The sequence below is a fragment of the Pantherophis guttatus genome, chromosome 1, assembly GCF_059756535.1.
Source record: "Pantherophis guttatus breed Tessera chromosome 1, ASM5975653v1, whole genome shotgun sequence".
In the NCBI taxonomy this organism is placed as follows: Eukaryota; Metazoa; Chordata; class Lepidosauria; order Squamata; family Colubridae; genus Pantherophis; species Pantherophis guttatus.
This window is the reverse complement of record NC_142063.1, coordinates 336018326-336034501: the sequence shown is the minus strand read 5'-3', so window position 1 is coordinate 336034501 and position 16176 is coordinate 336018326. Positions and strand designations below refer to the sequence as shown.

At 43.8% G+C, this 16176-nt stretch overlaps 1 long non-coding RNA gene across 2 annotated transcripts in view; it reads right to left on the bottom strand.

The window, feature by feature from the left end:
• LOC148116988 (uncharacterized) overlaps positions 1-16176 on the bottom strand; it is a 131790-nt gene that overhangs the window by 94437 nt on the left and 21177 nt on the right. For both annotated transcript variants that reach the window (XR_015731624.1, XR_015731623.1), the window contains exon 2: positions 4511-4717. This is a non-coding gene — a long non-coding RNA (uncharacterized LOC148116988). The remainder of the gene's footprint in view (positions 1-4510; positions 4718-16176) is intronic.

Genomic DNA, 16176 nt, shown 5'->3' with positions numbered 1-16176 from the left:
AGCCTCTGGTGTTGGAGCATTCACAACTTCTGGAGGCAAGTTGTTCCACTGATTGATTGTTCTAACTGTCAGGAAATTTCTCCTTAGTTCTAGGTTGCTTCTCTCCTTGATTAGTTTTCATCCATTGCTTCTTGTCCTACCCTTAGGTGCTTTGAAGAATAGTTTGACTCCCTCTTCTTTGTGGCAGCCCCTGAGATATTGGAACATTGCTATCATGTCTCCCCTAGTCCTTCTTTTCATTAAACTAGACACACCCAGTTCCTGCAATTGTTCTTCATATGTTTTAGTCTCCAGTCTCCTAATTATCTTTGTTGCTCTTCTCTGCACTCTTTCTAGAGTCTCCACATCTTTTTTTTTAACCAAAACTGGATGCAGTATTCCAAGTGTGGCCTTACCAAAGCATTATAAAGTGGTATTAACATTTCACATGATCTTGATTCTATCAGAAGATTCTGATAGAAGAAAATTCAATAACAGAAGAAAAAGGGCATTTTCCAAAAACAAAGAAGAAAGAAAGAAAGAAAGAAAGAAAGAAAGAAAGAAAGAAAGAAAGAAAGAAAGAAAGAAAGAAAGAAAGAAAGAAAGAAAGAAAACCTTCTTACAATTCTGTTATATAACTCAAAAGAGTGCATGGAAGAACAACAATAAAAAAAATCCATCAGCACTGGCATTATCTGGACAGTAACAATAGCAAACCACAATTGCACACAAGAGTTTTCTTAATGCTACTTTGAGAGGCTAGGAACTTAGCTGGTTTTCTGCATGAAAAAACAGATGCTTACAGCTGTGCTACAACTTTCACTCTGTATCTGGGATGCCTCCTTAGCTGTGGGCATTGGGTCTCGTAAAAAAAAAAAAATCCATATGATGACCACAACATGCATAAAACGAAGCAGGGCTTTGATCATGCACCTGCAGATACCATCTTGATATTTCTGACAGCCTTTGTGGCTCCTCCTGACCTTATATTAAATACTTTTATCAGTGCTCAGTCATAATCACTGCCATGCAAGCGTTTCCAAGGGATGTGATTAAAAAAGTATCAAGGTGATGGCTGCAATGGTGCAATTTATTATTTATTGAATGAATTTATATGGATACTCAACATACATCGGGCAGCTTATACCATTTATGTCTATACCCTGACATGTAGATGTCAGGGTGTGGACCAGGGATGAAATGCTATTGGTTCGCACTGGTTCGGGAGAACCAATAGCAGCGGTGGCATGTGGTTCCGTGAACTCGTAGCGGCGGCAGCGCGAAGCTCCTCCCACCTGCTCGGATGTCATTATTTCCTGGTTTTAACCAGGAAGTAACCTGTTTTTGACCCTCTGCGCATGCACAGAAGGCTTTGCGCATGCGCAGAGAGTCCAAAATCGCATGTGACGCATGTGTACTCGCTCTGCTTGCGCGAGGGCACAAAGCGCGCACTTCCGAACCAGTAGGAAAGGAAAGTAGATTTCACCCCTGGTGTAGATGTAAATAGTGTAAGCTGCCCACAGTCTATTGACAGCAACAACACAACATCAACTACTGCAGACAAAACCATATCTTTAAGGCCTTTAGGAAAAGCCAGAGGGTGAGGGCCAACCATACTTCTAGATCAGGTGTGTCAAATGTGCGATGTTACATGATGTATCACAACTTTTCCCCCCTTCAGCACCCTTGCAGGGCAGTGCTGAGGATTTTGTGCAATTCCTGCATGACAAAGTCACTCAGATTCGGGAAGGTCTGAACTCTGATTGGGTAGATCCGGATGGAGTGATGGAGGGGAATCTTGAGAATGTTATCTGGGAGGGGTTTGACCCTGAGGACATGGACAGGATTCTGGGGAGGCTTAGCGCTGCCACATGTTTGTTGGATCCGTGTCCCTCCTGGTTGATGCTGGCCTCCCGTGAGGTTACACGAGGCTGGCTCCAGGGGATTATTAACGCTTCTTTGAGTGAGGGTTACTTCCCCTCCTCTTTGAAAGAGGCGGTGGTGAGGCCTCTCCTCAAGAAGCCTTCCCTGGACCCGGCTACATTAGCGAATTATCACCCAGTCTCCAACCTTCGCTTCGTGGCGAAGGTTGTTGAGAGTGTGGTAGCGCGACAACTGCCCCAGTACCTGGATGAAGCGTATTATCTTGACCCATTCCAGTCGGGCTTCAGGCCAGGGCATAGCACGGAAACAGCATTGGTCGCATTGGTTGATGATCTCTGGAGGGCTCGGGACAGGGGTTGTTCCTCTGTCCTGGTCCTATTAGATCTCTCAGCGGCTTTTGATACCATCAACCATGGTATCATGCTGCGATGGTTGGAGGGGTTAGGAGTGGGGGGCACCGTGTTGCGGTGGTTCTCCTCCTTCCTCTCCGACCACACACAGTTTGTGTTGGCAGGGGGGCAGAGGTCGACCTCGAGGCGCCTTGTGTGTGGGGTGCCACAAGGGTCTGTCCTCTCGCCTCTTCTGTTCAACATTTATGTGAAGCCGCTGGGCGAGATCATCCGTGGTTTCGGAGTGAGATTCCATCAGTACACTGACGACACTCAGCTGTACATTTCCACTCCGAACCACCCCAATGATGCCCTTGACGTGATGTCCCGGTGCCTGGAGGCAGTGCGGATCTGGATGGGGAGAAACAGGCTCAAACTCAACCCCTTTAAGACTGAGTGGCTGTGGCTTCCGGCGTCCTGGTATAGTCAGCTGGTGCCATCGCTGACTATTGGGGGTGAGATCTTGGCCCCCACAGAGAGGGCTCGCAACTTGGGTGTTCTCCTGGATGCATGGCTGTCTTTGGAAGAGCACATGACAGCCATAGCCAGGGGAGCTTTCTATCGGGTTCGCCTGATGCACCAGTTGTGTCCCTTTCTGGACCGGGATGCCCTGCGCACAGTCACTCATGCCCTCGTCACATCCCGTCTGGACTACTGCAACGCTCTTTACATGGGGCTCCCCTTGAAGAGTACTCGGAGGCTCCAGCTGGTCCAGAATGCGGCCGTGCGGGTGGTTATGGGTGCGACTCGGTGCGCCCATGTAATACCCCTCCTGCGCGAGCTGCACTGGCTCCTGTTTGTCTTCCGAGTGCGATTCAAGGTGTTGGTCACCACCTTTAAAGCGCTCCATGGCCTAGGACTGGGATACATACGAGACCGCCTTCTGCCATCAACAACCTCCCACTGGCCAATACACTCCCATAGAGAGGGGCTCCTCAGGGTGCCATTGGCCAAACAATGCCGACTGGCGACACCCAGGGGGAGAGCCTTCTCTGTGGGGGCACCAGCCCTTTGGAATGAGCTGCCCCTAGAGCTTCATCTTAGCCCCGACCTGCGTACTTTTCGCCGTGCCCTAAAGACCTTCCTGTTTCAGCAAGCCGGACTGGCCTACTATGAATTTTAAGTGGGTGTATGTGTGTTTTAATTGAGGGCCAAATAGTATATATTTGTTTTAATTGGTTTTAAATTTTATAAATTCATGTGTTTTAATGTGGCTGTACACCGCCCTGAGTCCCCTGGGAGAAGGGCGGTATAGAAATCCAATAAACTCTAAACTCAAACTCTAAACCCTTCGCTAAAATGGGTGGATGGGTGGGAATGGCCAGCGTGTGACGCATCCAGCCCGCCAGCTGCGAGTTTGACACCCCTGCTCTAGATGAATGATGTTCCATAGAGAAGGGGTCACCACCGAGAAGACCCTCTTTCATGGACCACCAGGCATACATCCCTAATCAATGGGACCTGTAACAAATCCTTTCTTTCCAACCTCAGGGGCCGAGTGATGTAATAAGGGAGAAGACAGTCCTTCAAATAGCATGACCTTAAACCAGGCAGGGCTTTAACCATGATAAACAGAACCTTGAATTGTAAGCAGAATCAGATAGTCAGCCAGCATCTGTAGGAGATGACCAGGCTGAGCCTGAGGGTGGGCTCAAATGTATCTGTCAAGATTGAACCACATTTGAAACTTTTGAGTCTTATCACTATTCTAACATATCAAAGAACTGGGGGTGGGGGGAAGGGAAGAGTGAGAAGGAATGCAGATGCTCCAGGGATAGACTGTGAGAGCCAAGAACCCAGAAAGGTCACTGCTGTAGCTGCCCAACAAAGAAGAAAACTGTTCTCAAAACAAAAGGACAACGGGAACATCTGTGGGTGGGGAGAAGGGGACGCTATTGTTTAACCATGCAAGCATTGCGTGGGAAAACCAGAGCTGGTTTTGATTCTTCAGTACCAAAATGGTGTATCCAATAAAGTTTTGCTTTTGGGATGACAAAGTTCCTGAGAGTCAGACCGTTGACAGTATCATTAGTTTGGAGTCGCAACGCTTCCACAAGAGATCCATTCCAGCCTCCCCCCCACCCCATGAATTCCATTGACTCTTATTTAGCACCAATTTGCCTTGACCGTTTAGTCAATCAGATTCTTGTGTATAGGTAGCATGAAATAGACTCATAGTACTTTTGAACTTTATCCTGGCTCCTGATTTCTTGCACTTAACAGTGTCATATATAAAGCAGATGGAGCTTCAATCTTACCATTATGACCAACAACTTAATTTTTTTTTTTTTTGATCATACTGCTGTCCTTCGTGGAATCGTGTACCTCATAATTTCTTATTTGTTTAATCATGTTCGGTCGTAGCTAACTGCAAAGGCTGACTCTGAGAACTTCCTGGTGATTCTTCCCACCGTCCAACACCATAGAAATTCAGCCAAGTGGATTGTTGCCTGCAATTGCTCCCTCTGCAAATAACAGAAATTTTGAGTAGTGATTCATACCCAGGTTTTCCTTGAACTTTCCCTTTTTAAATGAGGTCCACTATGTTTTGAATTCTTCTAAATCAACCTATTCTCTTTAAGAATTTTTTTTAAAAGATACAATGATTACAAAAATGACAGAAAGATCTTTCCCCTAAAATAACCTGAGAACACTTAAAAAAAAATCAAGCAACATTTCATGCCAATCTCAAATTTGGAGAATTCATTCCAGCTGAAGAAAGTGATGATAACACCCTTAAAAATAACATTTACTAAAATATTTAGTTAAGTGTTTAGAAAAGGACATGCATGTCCTGTTTTTTCCCTACCTTCAGGGTTGGAGAACAAAGCTGTCTCCATCTGAGTGATGCTTTAGCCACGAGGAAGAAAGTATAACAGCAATAAAATGCTACTTTGTCAGAGCAAATGGATTTTTAAATTGAATTCTTATCAAATTAACCATTCATCAAGATCAGGCAATATTGCACAAATAAATTTTGCCAGGACTCAGACAATCTGCTTTGGTGAACCCACTGGGGGAAAAAAAAGGATTACCCAGCTGGTCTATCACCTCATGGTATAGGACTCACTGAACGTTGCAATGAACATGAATTTGGCCAAATTCTGAGAGACAGTGGAGGATGGGGGTGCTGGCATGCTAGGGTTTATGGGATTGTGAGAGAAGAAGAAAAAGGAGGAGAAGGAGAAGAGGAGGAGGAGGGGGAGGAGGAGGAGAAGAACATGAAGAAGAAGAATGAAGGAGGAGGAGAAGCAGAAGAAGGAGGAGGAAGGGGAGGAGAAGGGGGAGGAGAAGAAGATGATTAAGAAGAAGGGAGGAGGAGGAGGAAAAGAAGAAAAAGAAGAAGAAGGGAGGAGGAGGAGGAGAAGCAGCAGCAGCAGAAGAAGAAGAATGGAGGAGGAGAAGAAGGAGAAGAAGAAGAAGGGAGGAGGAGGAGAAGCAGAAGCAAGAAGAAGAAGAAGAAAGGAGGAGGAGGAGAAGCAGAAGAAGAAGAAGAAGAACGGAGGAGGAGAAACAGAAGAAGAAGAAGAAGGTGGAGGAGGGGGAGGAGAAGGAAGAGAAGAAGAAGAAGAAGGGAAGAGGAGGAGAAACAAAAGGAAGAAGAAGAAGAAGAAGAAGAAGAAGAAGAAGAAGAAGAAGAAGAAGAAGAAGAAGAAGAAGAAGAAGAAGAAGAAGAAGAAGAAGAAAGGGGAAGGGGAAGAAGACACATGGTGACATAGTCACATGGTCATTTCAGGAACTGCTGAAAAAAATGCAGCCATTAAAAGTAAAAAAACAAACAAACCATGCTGCTATGAGAATGTGTACCATTTTCCTATGGGAAAAAAGGAGTCCCAGAATGTTCTTACATCTTCAAAAACTAGTTAAACCTCCTCTATCCCTAAATAGACCAATGATTCTTTTCTCTAGGCACTTAATAAAAAAAAATGAAAACATAAATCTGCCGGAGCAGATTTTTGTAATGCAAGCTGAATTCAATTTACACCAATAAAACAGATTTATACTGATAAAATGGATCTTACACCAATAAAACTGATTAGATTTATACTAATCTATGCATTGCTAATCAGCATTGTAGGGAATTGCTTTGTTCCCTAGTTTGAATAATGGGGCTTGCTTCCTATAGGGATGAATTAAATATTCAGTTTTGCTTTTTCTTACCTTCCGTCTTTAAAAAAAAAATCTTGATTTTTTTCCCCCCACTGTCCTACTTATGAAGAAATCTGGAATTTGATTTTAATTTGTAACAGAAAGGAGCAGAATTCAATTCTCATTTATGTACAGCAAATTTAACCCCTACCTCTACAGTAATTTCAGGCTATGACACCTGCTCACTAAATAGTTCTTAAAGATGAGATGCCCTTCATCATAAATAAATTCAGTCTACATACCCATCATATTGTAGTTATACCATGCAAAATGTAGAAAAGGAAGAAGAAATTGTAAGGTTAAGAAATTAAAGGTAAGAAAAACTAAAGAAAATATAGTTCCATTGAGTTCAGCGTTTCTCAGATATGGTTTTAAGATGTGTGGCTTTCAGTTCCCAGAATTCAATGGAAGTTGGTCCATTCATCTTAAACTGTCCAAGTTTGAGAAACACTGATCTAATTTATACTGACATCATTCAATATAGTTGATATATTCAAGTACATATTCAATACATATCAGTCTACCCTTACAAACCATCCTTGCTTGTACCATATCTATAGACTACTTCATAACTGCCTTTTGTGCCTTCAACTTCTTAACTATTTCTTTTTCAGGATGTTCTCAGCTCCATCTGATGTCTCCAACTTCACCTGTCACCATCTTTCCTGGTCTTTTCCTTCCTTTTGACCAATTGACTGTCCTATTGTGCTGTGGTCTTGCAATTCCAACCTTATTCATTCTCTCAATATGACCAAATGATCTCAGTTATGATCTCCCATAATTTTCTATTCAATCCACATTCTGTAGGATCCTTGGTCCTCTCTGAGCTTGGTGGTTTTCTTGCAGGCATTTCATTGCCAAACTAAGTAACATCATCAGCGTTAGCTGACTAAGGAAATGTCTTCAGGAAAAGCACCAAGCTCAGAGAAGATCAAGGACCCCACAGATCAATCCTGAGCTACAAATATTATGTTCTATCAATCCTCATTAATTCAGCATTCCTGAATTCTGGTTTTACCAGACACATTTCTTAAGTGTCCTATTCAGGGTTGGGCTGCTGGAGATTCGCAGGGGTTTGGGAGAACCTCTAGCTAAGATTCCATGCAGTTCGGAGAACCCCCAATTCCCACTCCTGGCTGGCCCCACCCACCCTGCCCCTCCCAGGAGTCCCCACGTGGCCCATTTTGGATGCAGGTAAGTGCAGGGCACGCACGGAGGCTTGGTGAGGGCAAAAAATGGGCCTACTGGAAGTTTGGGAAGGCTGGAAAAGGCTGGTTTCCAGCCTTCAGAGGGCCTCTGGAGCCTGGGGAGGCTGTTTTTGCCCTCCTGGAGGCTCGAGGAAAGCATCCAGAGCCTGGGGAGGGCAAAAGCGCCCCCCCCCATGGTGCAGGAGGCTGACTAGGCCACGGCCACTTTGACCATGCCCACCCAGCAAGCAGGCAGAGAACCCCTTGCTAAAATTTTTGAAGCCCACCCTTGGTCCTATTCCATCTATATAAAACCAGATATGTCCATAGAGGTATGGCCAAAAAAGTCAAGAAGGCAGTTGTGGTGGTGAGATCAAAGTTCCATCCATTTTAAAATGTGCGATGCATATTAAAAAGTGGGCAGAGTTTCAAGTATAATGTTGTGGATGCCATATTGACTTTTTGGACCATACTCTGAAGACACCTCTACACCCAACTCTCCTTGATAATTCTCCAACTCTCACTGCTGTATGAGTTGGCTCTTATGCTGCCATTTTGTTTTGCTTTTACATCAAATATTCATTCCTTGTGATGAGTGGTGCAGTGGCCTAGAGGTGGGGCTCTTACCCCATAATCAGGAGGCTGTGAGTTCAACCCTAGGCAGCGGCAAATGTTACTCTATCTGGGCACAATAGGTAATTGTCTGCTGCAAACTCTGCATAGGTGTCAGAAAGGGTATTTGGCCAGTAAAAGCTTCAGTTTCATTCAGTCATCCCAACCTTACCCCAATGCAATGGATTACAGGGTCTTTAAAAGGAAAAAAAAAACCCATTCCTTGTGACAAACCACATAACAAGTATTAGCTCTCTACCTGTATGTGCAGATTTTAAAATCGACATGCAGCTTGCAAAGTGCTCCCATTCCAGTGGTGGGATTCAAATTGTTTTACTACCGGTTCTATGGGCGTGGCTTGGTGGGCATGGCAGGGGAAGGATACTGTAAAATCTCCATTCCCTCCCCACTGCAGGGGAAGGATACTGCAAAATCCCATTTCCTCCCAATCAGCTGGGACTCAGGAGGCAGAGAATAGATGGGGGCGGGGCCAGTCAGAGGTGGTATTTACCGGTTGTCCGAACTACTCAAAATTTTTGCTATCAGTTCTCCAGAACTGGTCAGAACCTGCTGAATACCACCTCTGTCTCATTCTACTTTCAAAAATGTCTTCCAAACTCCTTGAAGATTTAAATTCAGACCATCAGAATTGGATGGAGAAATGGCTAGATTTTAGGTGGAATGACTTGGGATCACTGTTGTGGGGAAAACAGAGGGATCTTCAGGATAGAAATAGAATTGGTTTGCTTTCCATCCTCTCACCAACCTTTATTTTGGAAATGAGTAATAGGTTAAGCTGGTTGTGTGAATGCAGCCATTGTGTGAGAGGGTGAGGGTGTTGTTGTTTTGCTTCCTGATGGATGGATTATTAACTCCAGCCCCTTGGCCACTTCTATTATCCAGCAACAAAGATATATGACAGCTGGAAAGCAATTTTGGATGCCTTCCTGAATAACAAAATAGTAACATATTTGACAAACTATTTCAGTGCACATAGTAAGAGAGATAATGATAATTAGCCAAGTGCTTTATGCCCAAATGCTCCTGAATGCCAGAAAAGAAAATACAATATTTTCAGTCAAGATAATTGAAAAGATTATTAGGCTTATCTAAAATAACTTCTCCTCAACGCCTCCTTCTGTCACGCAAGCTTCAGCACATTTGTTACATGCATTTGTATACAGATGTACAAATATGATTACCTGATTCAATTCTCATGTTTACTGTTAGGGAATGGTGGGGGGGGGAATAAGTGGGCATGAGTGTGTGTGTGTGTGTGTGTGTGTGTGTGTGTGTGGTGTGAAGGTTCCCTTGATCAAAAGGGGCCATTACCTAGCTTGCTTTCAGTCCAAGGTACCACCTTTTTTGAGCTGCAAAAATCTAGATGACCATGAGGTGGCAGTAAAGAAATATAGTAAAACTATCTGTTGTCATCTAGTGGTCAATTAGATTTTTGCAAGCCAGATCTTTAGATTCTCTATCAATCCAGAAAGAGAGGAACCAAGGTTGAAAGATGAGGATAGTCTACATCAGTCTAGGACTAGGTTAGGGGTGGACAACCTGTGCATGCAGTCCCTTCCTTCCGTCCTTCCTTCCTTCCTTCCTTCCTTCCTTCCTTCCTTCCTTCCTTCCCTCCCTCCCTCCCTCCCTCCCTCCCTCCCTCCCTGCCTCCTTCCTTCTGTAGGAAGTTAGTACCCACCCCTCTCCTAGAAGAATGAAATATTTTTGGAAATATTAAAAAGGCAGAATATATTTCCCTGTATGAGAAATGGAGAAACATGTTTTAAAGACAAAGCAGCTTCCTGCCTCCCCCCACCTTTGTCAATGGACCATCATCTGCAACACAATAGGACCCATCTAGCAACAGAAACTCACCACATGACACCTGAGAAGATTACATCAGCCAGCAAGGCTGGCTAAGACCCCCACCCCGTGGGAGTCTGACAACCAAGTAGGATACCCTTCCTGTGCCCCAGGAAGTTCAGAGCCAGAGGGGGCATAAAACCAAGGCATGCTCAGCATCTCGGCCTTTTTCTGTTCAGGAACTCAAACCATGTGATCCTCTCCACCATTAAACCATCTTTCCAAGCAGTCTCCATGTTTCCAGTGTCTTTTTCCTCATTTGGAGCTGAACCCAGATGGATATTTCTTCCAACACATCCATCCTTCCCTCCCTCCCTCCCTCCCTCCCTCCCTCCTTCCTTCCTTCCTTCCTTCCTTCCTTCTTTCCTCCCTCCCTCCCCCCCTCCCCCCCAGTAGCTGGCTGGAGAATTCTGGGAGTTGAAGACTACACATCTTCAAGTTGCCATGACTGAGGAACACTTAGCTAGAGTTAATCCTGACAGTCAAATCACTGGATTATTAAGAGTTGCATTATAACATCCTCTTCAAACTTTGACAGGTCCTATGATGAACATACTTGGAATTTTGAGAGAATGCTGCATAAATATTGTTGTACTTTATGGACAAAAGGCCGGTACAACCATCCAGGTGTAAATCTTTGTAGGCACAAAAGACACTGATAATCGTCTCACAGGTGCTTTTTCCAAAGGCAACTGGACTATGTCTTTTCCTTGAGGAAGAAGAAGACATTTCGCTTCTTATCCAAGAAGCTTCATCGGTTCTGGTGGGTAGGGGCGATAGAAGGATTAATTCTGACAGGATGGGGAGGGGGTTGAAAGATAAAAGAGGCCATTTATGCTAAGATTGAGCAGCCCTCTTTTAACAGAGGGGGACAGATAAGACACCACCTATTTTCTGTCTACCACACAATCCTGTCAGCAGTTCCAAGAAGACCCCCACCCCCATTTGCACTTTGATACAGGTGACTCTGACACCACAGGTAAACCCTCAAGTGGTGTCAAGAGCTCTCAGGGAGAGTGCTAATGACCAGATCCTTCCAACCCTACTTTCAGGGGTGGGCTGCTGGGGGTTCGCAGGGTTTGGGAGAACCTCTAGCTAAGATTCTGTGCAGTTTGGAGAACCCCCAAATCCCACTCCTGGCTGGCCCCGCCCAACCTGCCCCTCCCAGGAGTCCCCACACAGCCTGTTTTGGATAGGGTAAGTGTAGGGCATGTGCGGAAACTCAGAGAGGATGAAAAACAGACCTACTGAAAGTTCTGGAAGGCCCAGACGGCCTCTGGAGCCTGGGGAGGCTGTTTTTACCCTCCTGGAGGCTCGAGAAAAGACTCCGGAGCCCGGGGACGGCAAAAATGCCCCCCCTCGCCGTGGTGCAGGAGGCCGACTAGTCCACACCCACCATGGCCACGCCCACCCAGCAACCGGGCAGAGAACCCCTTGCTAAAATTTTTGAACCCCACCTCTGCCCCCCTTCAGAACTCATCCTTCCATTGCTCCCACCATCCTGCCAGAACAGATGAAGCTTCTTGGATGAGAAGCAAAATGTCTTCTTTTTCTTCCTCAAGGGGAAAAAAATAATCAGTCCATTTGCCTTTTGAAAAAGCACCTTTGAGACAACTATGACCTGGATGGCTGAGAATCCTTCACAGACACTGATAACCCTACCCCTGGGCTGTAACAATCTTGATAACCCTTAAAATGGCAACAAAAAAATATTTTAAGGGAGAAAAATAGTTCTTACTGGTATAAATGTGACATTGAATTACATTCTAAAAATACGGAATTTGACATTTTATGAAGAACGGTTGAGCCTAAAGATTGGCTGAGAGAATCACCTCATAAAAGTAAAAAGAAAACACTCCAAATGTCAAACAGTGGATTCAAGAGGCTCTTTAATGATGGTTGAAATGTCCTTATGTTGTAGAAGTGAAAAGATTTAGCAGGTTTCCTGAGGGTCCAAATTTAATAGCATGTTAAAAGATTCGGCTACTTGCATAATAAAGTTACACAGGACTTTTAAAGATTTTCTCCTTTTTAAAGTTTTAAAAATTTGATTTGATCACATATCTTTGTTTTTAATTGTACCAGTACCAACATACCAGTTTTATCTTTGTTATCCTTCCCTAATTACAATAAGGGGAAAACATTGTAAAAACATCAAAGAAATGCCCTTTACTCCCATTTTGCTGGAGAGAAACTGATGAGGTACAAAATGGAGCTCTCTGTGGGTCATGTGTATTTGTGTGTACGTGTGTGTGTGTAAAAGTCAAAATGCTAGTTACAACTATACAACTGAACTTTTACCCTTTTTTATATTTGTTGCATGTGCAGCACATGTAAAGATCATCATTAATTTTTTCACTTCCTTTCCCTCCATCTATATATCTCTATCTCTATCTCTATCTCTAAATACCTCTACCGTGTTTTCCCCAAAATAAGACCCTGTCTTATATTTTTTTGAACCCTGAAATAAGCGCTTGGCCTTATTGCCATGCGTTCAAAAGCCCGATTGGGCTTATTATCAGGGGTTGTCTTGTTTTGGGGGAAACAGGGTATATCTATAGATATCTATAGATAGGTAGATAGATAGATGTGTATATATGTATATGTGTATGTAAATATGTATATAGTCAGCTTATTGCCCCCACAAACTGGGTCCTCATTTCACCTACCTTAGAAAGGATGGAAGGCTGAGTCAACCTTGAGCCTTGGAGAGATTCGAACCAGCAGTAATTGCAGGCAGCTGTGTTAATAACAGGGTGCTTAGACCACTGTACCATCAAGGCTCTTGTATATATGTATCAGGAGTGAAATCTGACCGGTTAGATCGGTTCGGGCAAACCGGTAGTAATCACCCCTCATTGGCCCCACCCACTCCTGGCCGGTCACCAGTCACCTCTTCTGGCCGCTCGATATTCCACAGAATTCAATGTTAAATGCAGCAGAGAGAATGCTAACTTTTCTCCCTCCATTCAGAACGGAGCTGCTGCAGCCTGTCCCTTTAAGGTAGTCCCCAGGAGGGAGGGGGACGTGGGGAACAGCTGGAATGGAGCCGTTTTTGTGAAAGGCAAGAAAATGGAGAAAGGGATTTTCCTGCCTGTCATCCTTTCCTCAAGCTCAGCACAGACTGAGGGAAGGATGGTAGGCAGGGATACTCCCCTCCCCGTTTTCCTGCCATTTGCGACAAGGAGTGGCTGGAAGGGGAGGGGCTGGTGAAGAGCCCCTCGATGTGAGTGATGTCGAGTTGACCATGTCCACCCAGTCACATGACCTCCCCCCAACAAGCCACGCCCACAGAACCGGTAGGATTTTTTAATATATATATATATATAAAGAGAGAGAGAGAGAGAGAGAGAGAGAGAAATTAGATAGATAGATAGATAGATAGATAGATAGGTAGGTAGGTAGGTAGGTAGGTAGGTAGGTAGGTAGGTAGGTAGGTAGATAGATACAGACAGACAGACAGACAGACAGAAAGACAGACAGATTAAAAGGAAGATAAAAACTATTACAGGTAGTCCTTGACTTACAACTGATTGTTTAGTGACTGTTCAAAGTTACAATGGCACTGAAAAATGTGACTTATGGCTATTTTTCACATATTATGATGACTGTAGCAGCAATCCCATGGTAGTGTGATCAAAATTTGAATGCTTGGCAATTGATTCATATTATGACGGTTGCAGTGTCCTGGGGTCCTGGGATAAACTTTTGCAAGCAAAAACAGTGGGAAGCCAGGTTCACTTAAGAATCATGTAACTTAAGAACTTAAGAAACTGCAGGGTTTCGCTTAACAATTGTGGCAAGAAAGGTCGTAAGATGGGGCAAAATTCACTTAAAGTCTCACTTAGCAACCAAGATGTTGGGCTCAATCGTGGTTGTTATACGAGGACTACTTGTACAAACTAATATCAAGTCAGTAAAATTAAAAAAAAAGAAAAGGAAATAAAAAAGAAAGATAATGAAGAAAGAAAGGAAATAAGAGAAAATAGAAAACAAAGAAAAAAGGTAGTAGCACTATTGCTTTCTGATTTTAATTTCTTATTATGAGCCGCGGTGGCGCAGTGGTTAGAGTGCAGTATTGCAGGCTACTTCTGCTGCCTGCTGGCTGCCAGCAGTTTGGCAGATCAAATCCCACCAGGCTCAAGGTTGACTCAGCCTTCCATCTTTCCAAGGTGGGTAAAATGAGGACCCAGATTGTTGGGGGCAATAGGCTGACTCTGGAAACCGCTTAGAGAGGGCTGTAAAGCACTGTGAAGTGGTATATAAGTCTAAGTGCTATTATTACCCATCCAGAATCACAGTACCAAGATGGGTGCTGATCAGTGGTGGGTTTCTCCTGGTTCAGCCCGGTTCTCCCGAGCCGGTAGCAGTGATGATATGATGTCACCGAACCAGTTCTGCCCCCACCCCCTGCTCCCCCCCGCGTTATTCTTACCTTTTATTTGGCCCCACCCCCAATCTTTTTTTTTTTTGCTTTAATTTATATGCCGCCCTTCTCCTGAGTCCCAGCTGATGGCTAGAGGGAAAAAAACTGTTTAAACTCTTGCGCGGGGCTTCAAAGCTGATCAGTGTTAAAAGAAAACAAATGAGTAGACCAGTGCCTGCAGAAATACATGAGTAGATCAGTGTCTGCAAAAATAAATGGGTAGACCAGTGCCTGCAAAAAATAAATGGATAGACCGGTACAGCTGTGCAAGCAGTTAAAAGCCTGGTAGACCAGTACCTCTGCTAAATCCTAAATAATTGTCATATGACCATCAAGCCATGCCCACAAAATAAGCCACGCCCACAGAACTGGTAGTAAAAAAATTTAGAACCCACCCCTGGTGCTGATATAAACTGTTTAAATAAATTCGGTGAATAAATGAATTCAAGCTGCTGTTTTTTTCACATAAATCCCAGCATAAGTCCCAAGCCAGTTTTCTCAAACCAAAATCAACCTCACTCACTTATTTGACCTGGGAGAAACTCCTGCTAATCCCTCATTCCCATGAAGTACACAGAAGGGAGAATTATAGGGGTTGTTTTTTGTGTGTGTGTGGCAGCACCTATTCTTTTACAGCTATTTAATTTTAATGTTTACCATGGAGGCTTTGCTTTTATGCCTTTATGCCTATAAACTGCCCAAAGTCTTGGGACTGAGGCAGGTAATAAATCCGATAGATGAATAAATTTCCAGGTTTCTGACTCAACATGACTAGCAAGGTGGACTGGGAGCTCTGAAGATTTAGATTCCAACCGACGGAGAAAGCAGCTGAACCTGGGAAGGTTGACTTTTATGTTAAGATAGATCGCTAGATTAAAAACATCTAGCAGGGCGGCGAAGCTCGGGAGAGGTTTGCAATGTAAACTTTGGACTTCAAATCAACCCAGCGGCTTTCTGCTGTTCTTTAAAATAGGGCCTCTTTTTAAGGAGTCTGTATCCGCATCAAAAAATAAACACAGCAAAATCTGAGATGCAATGGACTTCGGAATAATGTTTGAAACTTGCATCACTGCAATATGTTAGAATTTGGATGGGAATCATCGTGTCCCAATGGGAGATTTAAAACTCTCCCTCCCATTGGTTTTCTTTTGGAATTGCCCCTGTGTATAATCATAATATAACCTTCCTTCCTCCCTTCCTCCCTTTTTCCTCCCTTCCTTCCCTCCTCCCTCCTCCCTCCCTCCCTCCCTTTTTCCTTCCTTCCTTCCTTCCTTCCTTCCTTCCTTCCTTCCTTCCTTCCTTCCTTCCTTCCTTCCTTCCTTCCTTCCTCAAAGAATGGCAAATTGATTAAGAAATAAAATAAAATCCATCAATCATGTGACAATGTCCTTCTCTGATTAGAAAAAAACAACATTTACATTTATGGCTGACTGGAAACTATAGAATTTTTGTATGAAACAAAAAAAAATGCATTTATGACCTGTGGCTTTTGATGATTAGAAAACATGAACAATAGAAAAAGTGTATGTTTTATTATAGTCATAAAGTACTGTAAAATATAATTTTGTAAACAACTTGCATTTTTGCAAAGGAAATCAGAAGTTTTCTTCCTGTTGCTTTTTATTCTTTTCCCCCCCCTATCCTATCCTATCCTATCCTATCCTATCCTATCCTATCCTATCCTATC